The sequence below is a fragment of the Capra hircus genome, chromosome 16 (genome assembly GCF_001704415.2).
Source record: "Capra hircus breed San Clemente chromosome 16, ASM170441v1, whole genome shotgun sequence".
Taxonomy (NCBI): Eukaryota; Metazoa; Chordata; class Mammalia; order Artiodactyla; family Bovidae; genus Capra; species Capra hircus.
Genome location: NC_030823.1, coordinates 1,228,990 through 1,244,470, shown reverse-complemented (window position 1 = coordinate 1,244,470; position 15,481 = coordinate 1,228,990).

The following is a 15,481-nucleotide window of genomic DNA, read 5'->3' as shown; positions in this document are numbered from 1 at the left end:
GCCTCGTGGGTGGGCCTCTCTGTTGGCCACCGGACAGGGGCTGCCAGGACGTTTCTTGCCCCCAGCTGCCCTAAAGTCATGAGAGAAAATGGGTCAGACTGCAGAGGCTTATCCTTCTGGGACTCAGCTTTACTGCCCTGTGGCTCCAAGAGAAATGAAGAATATTAATCAGAAATTAAAAAAAAAAAAATCAGCTCCATCAAAGGCCCCAAACTAGGCAAAAGGTTGAAGAATCTGCTCTCTGCTTGTATCTCTCTGTCTAGAGGGTATCCTCCCAGCAACAGCTTGTAGGGATGCTGTTATGGGCCCTTCTCCCAAATCCATATATCCTAACCCCTAATACTTCAGATGTGACTATGTTTGGAGATATGGTCTTTACAGAGGCAATTACATTAAAATGGAGTAACTAGGGTGAGCTCGAATCCAGCAGAACTGTAGTCTTTATCAGAAGGGAACATTTGCCTGCGGACGCACATGGAGGAGAGACACCAGGAGAAGATGGGCGTCCCCAGCCAGGGAGAGCGGGCCGGGGTGGATTCTTCCTTTGCACCCTCAAAAGGAGCCCACCCTGCCAACGCTGTGATTGTGGACCTCTAAGCTCTGCTGTTTAAGCCACCCAGTTTGTGGCACTTTGTTAGAGCAACTCTAGCAAATTTCTCCAGATGCTGCTCTGTTGGGAGGTCTGCACAACCTTGAGACTGCCTGGACTCAGAAGAATGAGTCTGCATGAGGGGAAGGGTTCTGCCCTTGCAGTGCAGCCTTATTTTAACATGAAACAAAACTGATCTATTACTCTCTTCCCTCAGAGCCTAGTCTTTTAAATTTTTTATTTCTTTTGGTATTGGTTTAACACGTTTTATTGTTTTAATCCCTTTAGTCTTTTTATTTTGTGAGTTTAATGAGTTTACTTATCTCAGTCATTTTTTAATCCCGTTTTTTCTTTCTTCTAGCTATTTTATACTATGTCTTTTATCTCATCTTCTAGATCTTTTGGTATTATATTTTTATTTTCCGTCTGTTATTTCTAACCCTTTGCCTTATCGTGCCTTTGTTCCATCTTTTAATTTCTTTTTAGCTTTTTTTTTTTTTTTTAGTTCATATTGTCACTTGCCTGCTGCCTTTTTTTTTAACTACTTTTTATTTCTTCTTAGTTTACTTTATCTTTCTGTTGACTGTTGTATTATCTTCCATATTTTACTGTTTTTGATTCTCTCAGCTTATTAAATGCTGGATCTGAAAACATAGGCCCCAGGGGAGAGCTGGGAGGCTAACCCAGCCCCCAAGCTGAGGCTGGAGGCTCTGTCTCCTTGAGCTGATCCCTCCCAGCAACTCCCAGAAGATGTCCCATTTGCTCCAACACTGGCCCCTCCCATCTATAAGAATTAACCTGTGTAATATAGAAGAACTTGGGATAAAACCCTCCCAGGAACACATCAAGTTTGCTTATAGTAATAGCACATTAAAGCTGCTGGGAGAGCCTAATTTTCTCCTATCATATATGCTGTCAGACTGCTCCATGCGCACTGTGTCATCCAACACTTGAGATCACTAGATGTTAGACCAGAGTTATAAAAAACCACGTTGTTTATAAAGATGGCCATGCTGGGTAGGAAATGTTGCTTTGTGAAGGAATCCCAGCATGCTTCCTCATGTTTAAACTTGACAAGAAATCAAGTATTCTGGATCCTTGCAACAACAGTCCTTGGGAAGAGGCACAGTGGAGGGTCTTCTGAATACTTACATCCTAGCTGCCTCTCATTCATTCGTGTATTTGGTAAATATTGAGAACCTACTATGTGCATGAATTGTGCTAGGCAATGATGGCAAAGTGAAGAGCTAGGCTCCTTGTTGTCAAAAGTTTATAATCTAATAAAAAGATCTTTATCTATGACTAATCTGATTTGCCCTCCTTCCATGCAAGATTGCAGAAGGTTTTTGTGACAGAGATTGCTAGTTGTCCCACAACATCTGTTTTCCTCTTCTAGAGTAATACAAGTTTTAGCTGAAAAACTGACTACCAATCAAACAACTGCACTTCCTAGCCTCTCTTGCAGCTAAACATGGCCATGTGCCTAGGTTCTACCCTATAGGACGTAAGAAGTGATAACACAACTTCCTGGTTCTGCCCTGTAAGACCTACACAAAGTATTAATAATACATGAAACTCCCTGGTCTTGTTTTTAACAAGAAAGGATGTATTCTGTCCGTTCTTTCTCCCTTTTCCTGGCTAGAATGTGTACATGGTAGCAGGAACTGTATTAGGTATTTCAGGCCATGACTTGGGGCATGAAAAAAGGATACTCTGATACTAGTTTTGAACAATTACAGGAGACACTAATAAACTGATATGTCGGGTAAGCCACGGTGACACTGGCCTTTGTTATAGCAGCTGAATCAGTTCTCTTTAGCGTGTACATCTCCCCCCAGACTTTCCCTTCTTTTGCGGTGAGCCTGGAATGATGTTCTTCCGAGCAGTTTCGGAGAAGAGTTAGACATATTCCTGCTGGGTTGCTCCTGTAGGGAAGAAAGAGAGCCCTTCCTTGTCACCAGGCGCATGAAGGTGGACAAGCTGCCGCATTTCATGACTATACAAGCCTCCTGGCTGCATCGTCTTCTCTTGAATCTGGAAAAGTAAGCTAGGTCTTAGCTCTTGTTCCCATTTTAAAAATCTTTTCCATGACAAAATGATTTATGCAAACAGAAGAACCTATTCTGTTAAAAACAATCTTTGATCAGAGGAATCTACGCTAATGACTATACTGATCCCACCCCTCCAACCAGCAGTGTGAATCCTCTCCAGATTTTCTACTGTTGGCTTAGAAGTCCAAGCTGGCCCTTAAAATGTTTACTTTCATGCTCCCGAGTCACATTTTCAGTTACTTCCTCAGCTGTTGGAACTCCCTGCCATCAGTCCAGCCCCTCTGCAGACAGAGGCTGCTGTGAAAGCCTGCAGATTCTTCCACCACTGAAAATTCACTAGAATCCTAACACTGTGAATTTAGTCTTGCTTCTACTCAATCAGATGACAGTAACCCCTTATCCGTAACAAGATGCCGTAGACGGGGTGGCCTAAATGACAGAAATTCACTTCTCACAGTTTTGGAGACTGGAAGTTCAAGATCTAGGTGCCAGATGATTGGATTCCTGATGAGAACTCTCTCCCTGGCTTGAAAGCTGTTGAATACTTGTTCTATCTGGACTTGGTGAAGAGAAAGAACCCTCATATCTCTTCTCGTAAGAACACTAATTCCCATCATGGGGGCCCTACCCTCATGATCTCATCGATTCTAGACCTAATTACCTTCCAAAGGTCTCCTGTCAAGATGCCATCACTCTGAGCAGTTAGGGCTTCATCTTGGACTGGGGGAAGACACATTCAGTCCATAATACCTCTCATGCCCATTCCGTCTATCTTCAGCCCTTACAATAAACAAGTTGAGTCATAATTCTGCATAATTCTAAACCAACAAAAGATAATAGTTACATCCTTCCAAAACATTCCTTGAAGTCGCCTCCTGATAGGTCGTTCTTTATAGATAAGTATCTAAGGTAGCTCTCCGAACACAGAGCTGGACAGGGTTCTCAGTAAAAACTCCTACTATTTTTTTCCCCTTCCAGTATTATTGAGATACAATTGACTTACAGCCCTTATAAATTTAAGATGTACAGCATGATAATTTGGCTTACATACGTCATGAAATGATTGCCACAAAGTTTAGTGAACATCCAACATCTCGTTTAGGTACAAAATTAAAGAAACAGAAAAAAATACATATTTTTTCTTGTGATGAGAACTTTTAGGGTTCACTCTTAGTAGTTTCGTAGGCAACACACAGCAACGCCGGTTGCATTTATCATGCTGTACATCACATCCGTCATATCTATTGATCTTACAAGTGAAACTTCATACCTTTTGACTACCTTCATTCAATTCTCCCTCCAGCCACCCCTTCCTTTGTGTGTGTGTGTGTGCTTAGCAGCTTAGTTTTATCTGACTCTTGAGACCCCTGTAGACTGTAGCCCGCCAGGCTCCTCTGTCCACGGGATTCTCCAGGCCAGAACTCTGGAATGGGTTGCCATTTCCTTCTCCAGGGGATCTTCCTGACCCAGGGATTGAACCTAGCTAGGTCTCCTGCATTGCAGGCAGACTGTTTACCGACAAGCTACAAGGGAAGCCTTGGTAATCACAAATCTGACCTCTGTTTGTATGAATTTGCTTACTTAAAAAAATTTTTTTTGTTGGAGTATAGTTGGTTTACAATGTTGTTGTAGTTTCAGATGTACAGCAAAGTACTCATATACATACATCAACTCTATTTTTAGATCATTTTTTCATATAGGCTGTTAAAGAATATTTGGTCAAGTTCCCTGTGCTATGATACCTCCGTCCATGGGATTTTTTAGGCAAGAATACTGGAGTGGGTTGCCATTTTCTCCTCCAGCAGATCGTTCTGACCCAGGGATGGAACATGCAGATTCTGGGTCTCCTGCACTGCAGGCAGATTCTTTACTAGTGAGCCATCAAGGAAGTTCCTGTACAGCAGGTTCTTATTAGTTTTCTATTTTATATATAGTAGTGTGCATGTGCAGAGAAGGCAACGGCACCCCGCTCCAGTACTCTTGCCTGGAAAATCCCCTGGGTGGAGGAGCATGGTGGGCTGCAGTCCACGGGGTCACTAAGAGTCGCACACGACTGAGCGACTTCACTTTCACTTTTCACTTTCACGCATTGGAGAAGGAAATGGCAACCCACTTCAGCGTTCTTGCCTGGTGAATCCCAGGAACGGCAGAGCCTGGTGGGCTGCCATGTATGGGTGGGCTGCCATGTATGGGTTGCACAGAGTCAGACACGACTGAAGCAACTTAGCAGCAGCAGCAGTGTGCGTATGTGCGTGCATGGACACTTCATTCGTGTCCAACTCTTTGCGACCCTGTGGACTATAGCCCATCTGGCTCCTCTGTCCATGAGATTCTCCAGGCAAGGATGCTGGAGTGGGTTGCCATGCCCTCCTCCAGGGGATTTCCCCCGACCCAGGGATCAAACCTATATCTCCCAAATCTCGTGCACTGGCAGGTGGGTTCTTTACCACTAGTGCCGCCTGGGAAGCCCAATAATGTACATAGGTCAATCTCTCCGTTTATCCTCTGCCTGTACATTTTTTTTTTTTTTGAAGTTTAATTGACCTTCAGTACTATTTAGTTCCTGTGACATAACATAGTGATTTAGCATTTCCATCCATCTCAAAATGATCACCACAATAAGTCTGGTTATGAAATGTCACTATACAAAGATAAGGTGTAGTCATGCAACAGACTCCCCACACTGTACCTAGCAATCTATATGTATGTGTGTGATTACGTTAAGTTGCTAATCTCTTAAATTCAAACGCATTTCAACAAATCTGCATTTTCACTCCTCCCATTCTCATCACATTTAATGTTTTTGACATCATTTTGTATATCTTTTTATTTTCTGCATCCCTTAACTACTTATTGCTGATTTGACTGCTTTTGTCTTTTAACCTTCCTATTAGCTTTACACATGGCTGTTTTACTCCGTTTACTGTGTATTAGCCTTTACCAATGAGAGGTCCCATTTGTAATTTCCATGGTTCTTGACCACTCCCTTCTGGCCTGCAGAATTTCTGCTACAAAGTCACCTGAGAGTCACCCTTGTACGTAACTTGTTGCTTTTCTCTTCCCATATTTAATATTCTCCTTTTTTTTTTTTCATTTTAATTATGGTGTGTCTTGGTGTGGTCCTCTGATCCTATCTGAGACACCGTGTGTCTTCCTGGACTTGGATATCTGTTTCTTTTCCTGAATTAGGGAAGTTTTCAGCTATTATGTCTTCAAATATGCTCTCCAAGTCTTCCTCTCTCTCTTCTCTTTCTGGGATCCTTGCAATGTGAATATTAGTTTGCATGATGTTGTTCCAGAGCTGTCTTAAACTCTCCTCATTTCTTTTTATTTTCTTTTTTGTCTTCAGCTTCAATGATCTCCACTACTCTGTCTTCCAGCTTGTTGATCTGTTCCTCTGTATCATTTAATCTACTGTTGATTCCTTCTAGTGTATTTAAAAAAAAATATTTGTTTGTTTATTTGCTTGGTTGCATCGGGTCTTAGCTGCGGCACGCAGGATGAGCTCAGTAGTTGAGGTACAGGCTTAGATGCCCTCTGGCATGTGGGATTTTAGTTCCCAGACCAGGGATGGAACCTATGTCCCTCACATTAGAAGGCAGACTCTTAACCATGGGACCACCAGAGAAATCTTGTATTTTTTATTTCGGTTGTTGTATTCTTCATCTCTGTTTGGTTCTTTTTATATTTTCTGTTAAAAACTTCTAACTTCTCATTCTGTTCATCTTCATCCATTCTCTCCCAAGTTCTTTGAACATCTTTGTGATCATTGCCTCGAACTCTCTATTGAGTAGATTGCTATTTCCACTACACTTAGCTCTTCTTCTGGGGTTTTATCTTGTTCTTTCATTTGGAAAATATTCCTCTGTCACCTCTAATTTGCTATTTTTATTTCTATGTATCTGGTAGGTTGGTTACATTTCTCAGCCTTGGAGAAATGGCCTTTTGAAGATCCTATATGCCCCAGCAGTGCTTTCCCTTATGGTCACCAGAGCTGTATGTCCTACGGGTACCCCGTGTTTGTGCTGCACAGGTCTTCCTGTGGTGTCTGGCTGACTACTATGGGCCATTTGATAAGCATGGCTGGACCCTGGTCTTGTTGGTTGCCAGGCCCTTTTTGTGCAGAGCCTGCAGGCCACTGTTTGGCAGGGCCAGGTCACGGGGCTCTTAGCTGCAGGGCCTTGAAGGACCCTGGGGCTGGTGCTGGGCCACTGGTGCATAGAGCTGGGCTCTGCGGTGGAAGGTTGTGAGTGCTGAGGGTCCTGGATCTAGTGTCAATCTGCTGGTAGGCAGGGCCAGTTGCTGTCCTGGCTGACTGTAGGCTCTGGGGTGTTGGCCTGCTGGTGACAGTGAGTGGGGCTGGACCCTAGGGCAGCTGGCTGAGGGTCCAAGGTGTCTGGCCTGCTGGTGAGTGGGGCTGGAGTCTAGGGGGTCCTGGAGTTGGTGCTGGCCTGCTTGTGGGTGGGCTGCATCCTGGTGTGGGAAGCTGCAGAGCTGTCATAGTCCTAGGGCTGGGTTTCTGCTGCTGGTGGGTAGAGTCAGGGTCCATGAGATCCCAGGGCTGGTGGCTCTCCACTGAAGGGTAAGGCTGGGTCCTGGGGTCTCTGCTGTAGGACCTTAGGGATCCCAGGACTAGTGCCAGTGAACAGGTATTTGGGGCTGGGCCCTGGGTCCTCTAGGGCCGTCTCAGTGCTGCTACAGGCTCAGGGGGTCTTAAGGGATTAGGTCTGTTGGTAGGTGGGGCTGTGAGTCTGCCCAGGTATTTGGAAGGCCTAAAACATCCCAGTACTGGGGCCCATAGGGTGGTGGGCAGGGCTGAGTCCCCACCCTAGTAGGCTAGAGGGAGGATTACAAAGTGGCACTTATAAGAGCCAGTGTCCTCATGGTGGAATGAACTCCCCTGAATGGCTATCGCCAGTGTCTTTGTCCTCAGGTTGAGCTCCAGTTTCCTCCTGCCTCTCCAGGAGGCTTTGCAAGATCAGCAGGTGCTTCTGATCAGTTCCCTTCAATCACTGCTTCTGCCCTGGGACCCAGAGCAGGTGAAATTTTGTGTGTGGCTTTTAAGAGTGAAGTTTTCATTTTCCACATTTCCCTGGCTCTCCCCCCAAATGAGTCCCATTCGCTTCCAATGCCAAACAGTCTGGGGGCTCATCCTCCTGGTGCAGGAAACCCCAAGACTGGGGAGCCTGATGTGGGGCTCAGATCACTCACACCTCAGGGAGAATCTCTGCAGTTGTGATCACCCTCCTGTATGTGACCCTGGGGTGAGGGTCTTGATGATACCACATCTCTGCCCTCCTACCCATCATGCTGTAGTTTTTCTTTCCCTCTTTAGTTGCAGAAACCGTTTTCTGCTAGTCTTCCAGTTCTTCTCAACAATAGTTCCTCTGAAAATAGTGGTAATTTTGGTGTGCCCCGTGGGAGGAGGTGAGCTCAAGGTCTTTCTATGCCACCATCTTGGCCCTAAACTCCTATTATGTTTTATTTTAGGATGTAATAGTACAATATCTACAAAGAGGAGATTTATAAAATAATTTCATTTCTAAGAATTAGGTTCTATGTGGAAAATAAGACAAAAGTGAATTGGCCATTTCATCCTCAATGTCACTAAGCTTCCATACCCTTAAAATTGTAGTCAGTCTGTGAGGGTCTCCAAGATGGATTCCCAGTGATCCTCATCTCCAGGGCTGAATGCCCTTGCCCTTGTAATCCCTTTCCAATGAGTGTGAGTTGAGCTGGACTTAGTGACTCATCTGATGGACAGATTAAGGAAGAAGTGACAACATATAATTTGGAGATCATGTCATAACAGATGGGCATTTGGGTCATTCACTATGAGAGAAGTCACTTGCCATGCCAAGCAGCATTCTGGAAAGGCCCATGTGGTGAGGAACCACGCCTCTTGTGGCAGGCATGTGAAGGGATTTAGAAGCCAACCCTTCAGCCCAGTCAAGTCTTCAGAGACTACAGTTCTGGCTGATAACTTCTGAAGAGATCTCCTAAGAGAATCTGAGTCAGAATCACTCAGCAAAGCACACCTCAGTTCAGTTCAGTTCAGTTCAGTCATGTCTGACTCTTTGCGACCCCATGAATCGCAGCACGCCAGGGCTCCCTGTCCATCACCATCTCCCGGAGTTCACTCAGACTCACGTCCATCGAGTCCGTGATGCCACCCAGCCATCTCATCCTTGGTCATCCCCTTCTCCTCCTGCCCCCAATCCCTCCCAGCATCAGAGTCTTTTCCAATGAGTCAACTCTTCTCATGAGGTGGCCAAAGTACTGGAGTTTCAGCTTTAGCATCATTCCTTCCAAAGAAATCCCAGGGTTGATCTCCTTCAGAGTGGACTGCTTGGATCTCCTTGCAGTCCAAGGGACTCTCAAGAGTCTTCTCCAACACCACAGTTCAAAAGCATCAATTCTTCGGCGCTCAGCCTTCTTCACAGTCCAACTCTCACATCCATACATGACCGCAGGAAAAACCATAGCCTTGACTAGACGGACCTTAGTTGGCAAATTAATGTCTCTGCTTTTGAATATACTATCTAGATTGGTCATAACTTTTCTTCCAAGGAGTAAGCGTCTTTTAATTTCATGGCTGCAGTCACCATCTGCAGTGATTTTGGAGCCAAAAAAAAAAAAAATCTGACACTGTTTCTATTGTTTCCCCATCTATTTCCCATGAAGTGATGGGACCGAATGCCATGATCTTCGTTTTCTGAATGTTGAGCTTTAAGCCAACTTTTTCACTCTCCTCTTTCACTTTCATCAAGAGGCTTTTTAGTTCCTCTGCACTTTCTGCCATAAGGGTGGTGTCATCTGCATATTTGAGGTGATTGATATTTCTCCCGTCAATCTTGATTCCAGCTTGTGTTTCTTCCAGTCCAGCGTTTCTCATGATGTACTCTTCATATAAGTTAAATAAGCAGAGTGACAATATACAGCCTTGACGTACTCCTTTTCCTATCTGCAACCAGTCTGTTGTTCCATGTCCAGTTCTAACTGTTGCTTCCTGACCTGCATACAGATTTCTCAAGAGGCAGGTTAGATGGTCTGGTATTCCCATCTCTTTCAGAATTTTCCACAGTTTATTGTGATCCACACAGTCAAAGGCTTTGGCATAGTCAATAAAGCAGAAATAGATGTTTTTCTGGAACTCTCTTGCTTTTTCCATGATCCAGCGGATGTTGGCAATTTGATCTCTGGTTCCTCTGCCTTTTCTAAAACCAGCTTGAACATCAGGAAGTTCATGGTTCACATATTGCTGAAGCCTGGCTTGGAGAATTTTGAGCATTACTTTACTAGCATGTGAGATGAGTGCAATTGTGCTGTAGTTTGAGCGTTCTTTGGCATTGCCTTTCGTTGGAATTGGAATGAAAACTGACCTTTTCCAGTCCTGTGGCCACTGCTGAGTTTTCCAAATTTGCTGGCATATTGAGTGCTGCACTTTCACAATATCATCTTTCAGGATCTGAAGCACACCTGGATCCCTAAAATTCAGAAACTGTGTGAGGTAATTCTGTTTATTATTTTGAGATGCAAAGTTTGGGGGTGATTTTTTATGCAGCAGTATGTAAGGAGATAATAGATAAGATGTCGATACTAGTAAGATAATGCCGCAGCTTCTACATATATTTACCTTCTCTGGAGGGGATCAGCCACCTGCAAAAAAGGAAGTCAGAATGTAAACGAGAATCTGAGAGAATATTTATCCCCTGGAAAGCATAATCGAGTCATCTGATTCAATCATGATTGAATACATAATTTTTATTCTCCCAAGCTTCCTGTCATGACTAGTCACAAAATTAGCTAATTAATTGATGACTGCTTATTGAGATTTGCATTGCTTTCTATTTGCCTTATTTAAAACAAATATTTAGTAGATTCACAAAACTTCTTCTGAAGCAAAGAAGAGTTATTTTGCCTGGTGAATCCATTTAGTCTTGCCTGGGCTTCCAGTTGGCTGGGCGCTAAGGGGTCCTGTGGACTAGAGACTTAACTCCAAGGGTCATAGCAAAACATCTAAAGTTCATTACCAGGACTATGATGCCACAGGCAGGGAATGTGGAAGGTGCATATCGGACCCTAAACAGAATCCGTACCATGGATGGGCTCTTTGAGGATATAAATCAATGGCGGTTAGGAGAAGCCTTGCTAGATAGAGAGAAAGCTATGAAACTTGACAGTGAATCTACAGCATGGGAGTGGCTCACAAGAACAACTTATTGACGTGAAAGAATCGGACAGATCCATGGCAGAGCTCCTGAGGCCTCTGGATAGGAGGCCCAGCATGAAAACCCTTATTCATTTGACTCCACCTCTTCTCTTTCTCTAACTCCCTTTTATACCTTTCTTAAAATAAACTCAATTACATACATTTGTTCAGTCGCTCAGTCATGCCCACCTATTTGTGACCCCATGGACTGCAGCACACCAGGCTTCCCTGTCCTTCACCATCTCCAAGAGCTTGATCAAACTCATGTCCATTGAGTTGGTGATGCCATCCAACCATCTCGTCCTCAATTATCCCCTTCTCCTCCTGCCTTCGTGTCTTGTCTGAAGTCTTTACTGACCAACCCCAACCTCCACCCTTATCTTCATATAAGCCATCCGTGGCACCCTGAGAACACCTCTGTTACAGCATTTGGCACTGTATTGTAATTGTCTGATTACTTGTTATCTCCATCATTAGTCTGGGAGATTTTTGAACCTAGAGACGAACTTATTCAACTTTGTTCTTAGAACAGAACAATCTCTGACTCATGGTACAAGATCAACAAATATATTTCACATGAATAAGATATTTGATTTTTACTTACAAGGAGTGATATGTTTTTTTAAATTTTATTTCTTTATTTGTGGCTGCACTGGGTCTTTGTTGCTGCCTGTGGGCTTTCTCTGGTTGTGCAAAGCAAGGGCTGCTCTCTAGTTGCAGTACAGAGGCTTCTCATTACAGTGGCATCTGTTGTTGCAGAGCATGGGTTCTAGGCACACCGGCTCAGTAGTTGTGGTGTGTGGGCTTAGTTGCCCCTTAGCATGTGGAATCTTCCAGGACCAGGGATCAAACCTGTGTCCTTTGCTTTGGGAGGCAGATTCCTAACCACTAGGCCACCAGGGAAGTCCTGAATAAGAATATATTCATGGGGATTTCCCTGGTGGTCCAGTGGTTGAGACTTAACCGTCCAGTGCAGGAGGCACGGGTTCGATCCCTGGTTGAAGAACTAGAGTCCCACATGCCTTGCAGCCAAAAACTAAAGCAGTATTGCAATAAATGCAATAAAGTCTTAAAATGTTTAAAAAGAATGTATTAATGAAGGAATGAATAAGCAAATGAATAAATGAGTTGGCCTTGGAAGAAAACTAAGTGGCCTGAGGAAAATTACTGCCCCCTCAGATTTCTGTTCACCAGTAAAATTGAAGGGACTGGACAAGTTTATGACTAAAATCCCTTTCCATTCAGACATCTTATGACTGAAGATGGGAGTGGGAACTTACGCCATTCTATGACCTTCAAAAAGCAATGTTGGGAAGAAAATAATAAAGATAAGAGTTGAAATTAGTGAAATAAGAAACAGACCAACAATAAAGAAAATCAATGAAAGCAAAGCCTGATTCTTTGAAAAGATCAATATAATTGATAAACTCCTAGCTAGATTAAAAAAAAAAGAGGAAAGACACAACACTTGAAAAAAAGGGAAGACACACAAAAATATCAACATCAGGATGAAAGGGAGGGCTCATCACTTCAAATTCTATAGCTATTAAAAGGATAAAAGGGAGTATTATTAACATTAATTGTTATTATTATTAATAACAATTATTAACTTTTTAGAATAAATTTGGCAAGTTACATAAAATGAACAAATTACTTGAAATACACATTAGGAAAACTGGCCCAAGAAGATATAGAAAATCCAAGTAGCCCTCTATTAAAGACATGAGTTCATAATTTTTTAAGAAACTGACAAAATTCTATCAATTATTTAAGGGTGAAATAATACTAATAATGCATTAATTGTTTCAGAAGACAGAGGGAAAAGAAACATTTCCCAACTCATTTTATGAGTCCAGAATTACCCTGATGCCACAATAAAAGATATTACAAGGAAAGAAAACCGCAGAGTAATATCCCTTGAACACAGACACAAAGCCTTAACAAAGGTTTTGCAAATAGAACCCAGCAATATAAAAAAGGATAACACACAGGACCAAGTGGGATAGTCCAGGTGTACAAGGCATAAAAAGTGTAAAAGAAGAAATAAAACTGACTTTATTCACAGTTAAAATGATACGTGTGTAGAAAACTAACGGATTTACCAAAAATTGTTAGAACTAATAAGTCAATTGATCAGAGTTGCAGAATACATGATCAGAATACAAAATAAGTCTTTTTTCTATATACTTGTAACAAACTATTGGAATATAAAATGAAAAGATACCACTCACAGTAGCATCAACAAACATGTAATACCTAGAGATCAGTTTAATGAAAGTTGTCTAAGACATTTACATGGAAAACTGCAAAACATTGCTGAGAGAAGTCAAAGATCGAAATGAAGAGATACACAATTGCCATGGATGGGGAGACTCAATATTGTAAGAACATTAATGCTCCCCAGATCAACCTATAGATTCTACGCAATCCCAACCAAAATCACTGCTATGGACTGAACGTGTCACCCCCCTCTCCAAATTCATGTGTTGAAACCTTAAACCCAGTGTGATTGCATTAGGAGGTGACACCTTTGGGAGGTGATTAGGTCATGAGGGCAGAGCCGTCACAAAAGGGTTTAGTGCCCCTATAAGAAATTCCCAGAGTGAACCCTTGTCCCTTCTGCTATGTCAGGATACAATGAGAAGATGGCATCTGTGAACCAGGAAGCAGGCTCTCACCAGACACTGAATCTGCTAGTCTGCTGATCTTGGACTGAGAAATAAATTTCTGTTGTTTAAGCCTATGGTATTCTGTTATAGCAGGCCAAGGGACTAAGATAACCATCCAGTAATTTTTGCAGAAATTGACATGCTTATTCTGAAATTTACATGGAGGGACTTGCCTGGTGGTCCAGGGGTGAAGAATCACCTGCCAATGTTGGGGACACAAGTTCAATCCCTACTCTGGGAAGATTCCACATGTTGTGGCGCAACTAAAACCATGAACCACAACTGTTGAAGATGGGGTGCCCTAGAATCTGCAAGAGGAGCCACCACAATGAGATGCCCACACACTGCAGTGAAGAGTAGCCTCTGCTTGCCCCAACCAGAGAAAGCCGGAGTGCAGCAACAGAGACCCATCATAGCCCAAAATAAGGAAATAAAAATTTTTAACATCAACAATAAGATGAGAACCTGACTTTAAAATTTACATGGAAATTCAAAGGACCTGGAATATTCAAAACTATCTTGAAAAAGAAGAGCAAAGTAGGATATATTACTTGACTTCCAGACATACTCTAAAGCTGTAGTGACGGAGTCAGTGTGGTATTGGTGTAAAGACGGACACATAGATAGTCCATAAATAGATCGACACATACTTCCTCAATTGATTTTGACAAAAGGGCCACAGTAATTTAAAGAGGAAAGGGTATCTTTTCAACAAATGAAGCTAGACCAACTTTCTGTTGTGCTGGTAGCTCAGTCATATCCAGCTCTTTACAACCCCACGTATGGACTGTAGCCCACCGGGCTCCTCCGTCCATGAAATTCTCCAGGTTCCATTTCCTGCTCTGGGGGAGCTTCCCCACCCAGGAATCAAACCCTGGTCTCCTGCATCACAGGCAAGTGGTTTACTGTCTGAGTCACCAGGGAAGCCCAGAACAACTGTACGCTGCTGCTGAGTCGCTTCAGGCGTGTCCGACTCTGTGCGACCCCATAGACGGCAGCCCACCAGGCTCCCCCGTCCCTGGGATTCTCCAGGCAAGAACACTTGAGGAGTGGGTTGCCTTTTCCCATTCCAATGCATGAAAGTGAAGAGTGAAAGTGAAGTCGCTCAGTTGTGTCTGACTCTCAGCGACCCCATGGACTGCAGCCTACCAGGCTCCTCCGTCCATGGGATTTTCCAGGCAAAAGTACTGGAGTGGAGTGCCATTGCCTTCTCTGGAACAACTGTATAGTCTCATGGAAAAAAATATACCTTGACCACAACCTGATAACACATACAAAAATAAACTAGAATAGATCCTAAATCTAAACATAAAAGGGATAATAATAAAAATTCTAAAATAAAACATAAAAGAAAATCTTTGTGATCTTAGAGTTATTAAAGATTTCTAAGAACGTAAAAAAAAAGAGTAAATTTGACTCCACTGAAATTAGAAACCTCTGCTTTTCCAAGGACACTTTTAGAACACAAACAAGGAAGTCACAGGCCAAAAAAGGAAGTAAATGCTATTGAAAAAAGTATTTACAATACATATATCTGACAAAGGTCTTGTATTCAGAATATGTAAAGAATTTATGTTTCAATAAGAAGGCAAACAACCCAAGTTTTAAAAAATGAACGAAATATTTGAACAATCACTTCACCGAGGAAAATCTGTGAATGGCCAATAAGGCATATTCAACATCATTAGTCATCAAGGAAATGAAAATGAAAAATGCAATGAGATTTTATTATACTCCTATGGGAATGACAAAAAGAAAAAAGATGAACAATGCAGTATGCACAAGGATGCAGAGGAACTGGAACACTCATATTGTTGATGGGCGCAGAAAATGCTATCGCCTCTTTGGAAAAGATTTTGACAATTTCTCATAAAATTAACATACACTCACCATGTGACCCTGCTGGATGTATACCCAAGTCACTACTAGATAAATACCCAAGAGAAATGAAAATATATAC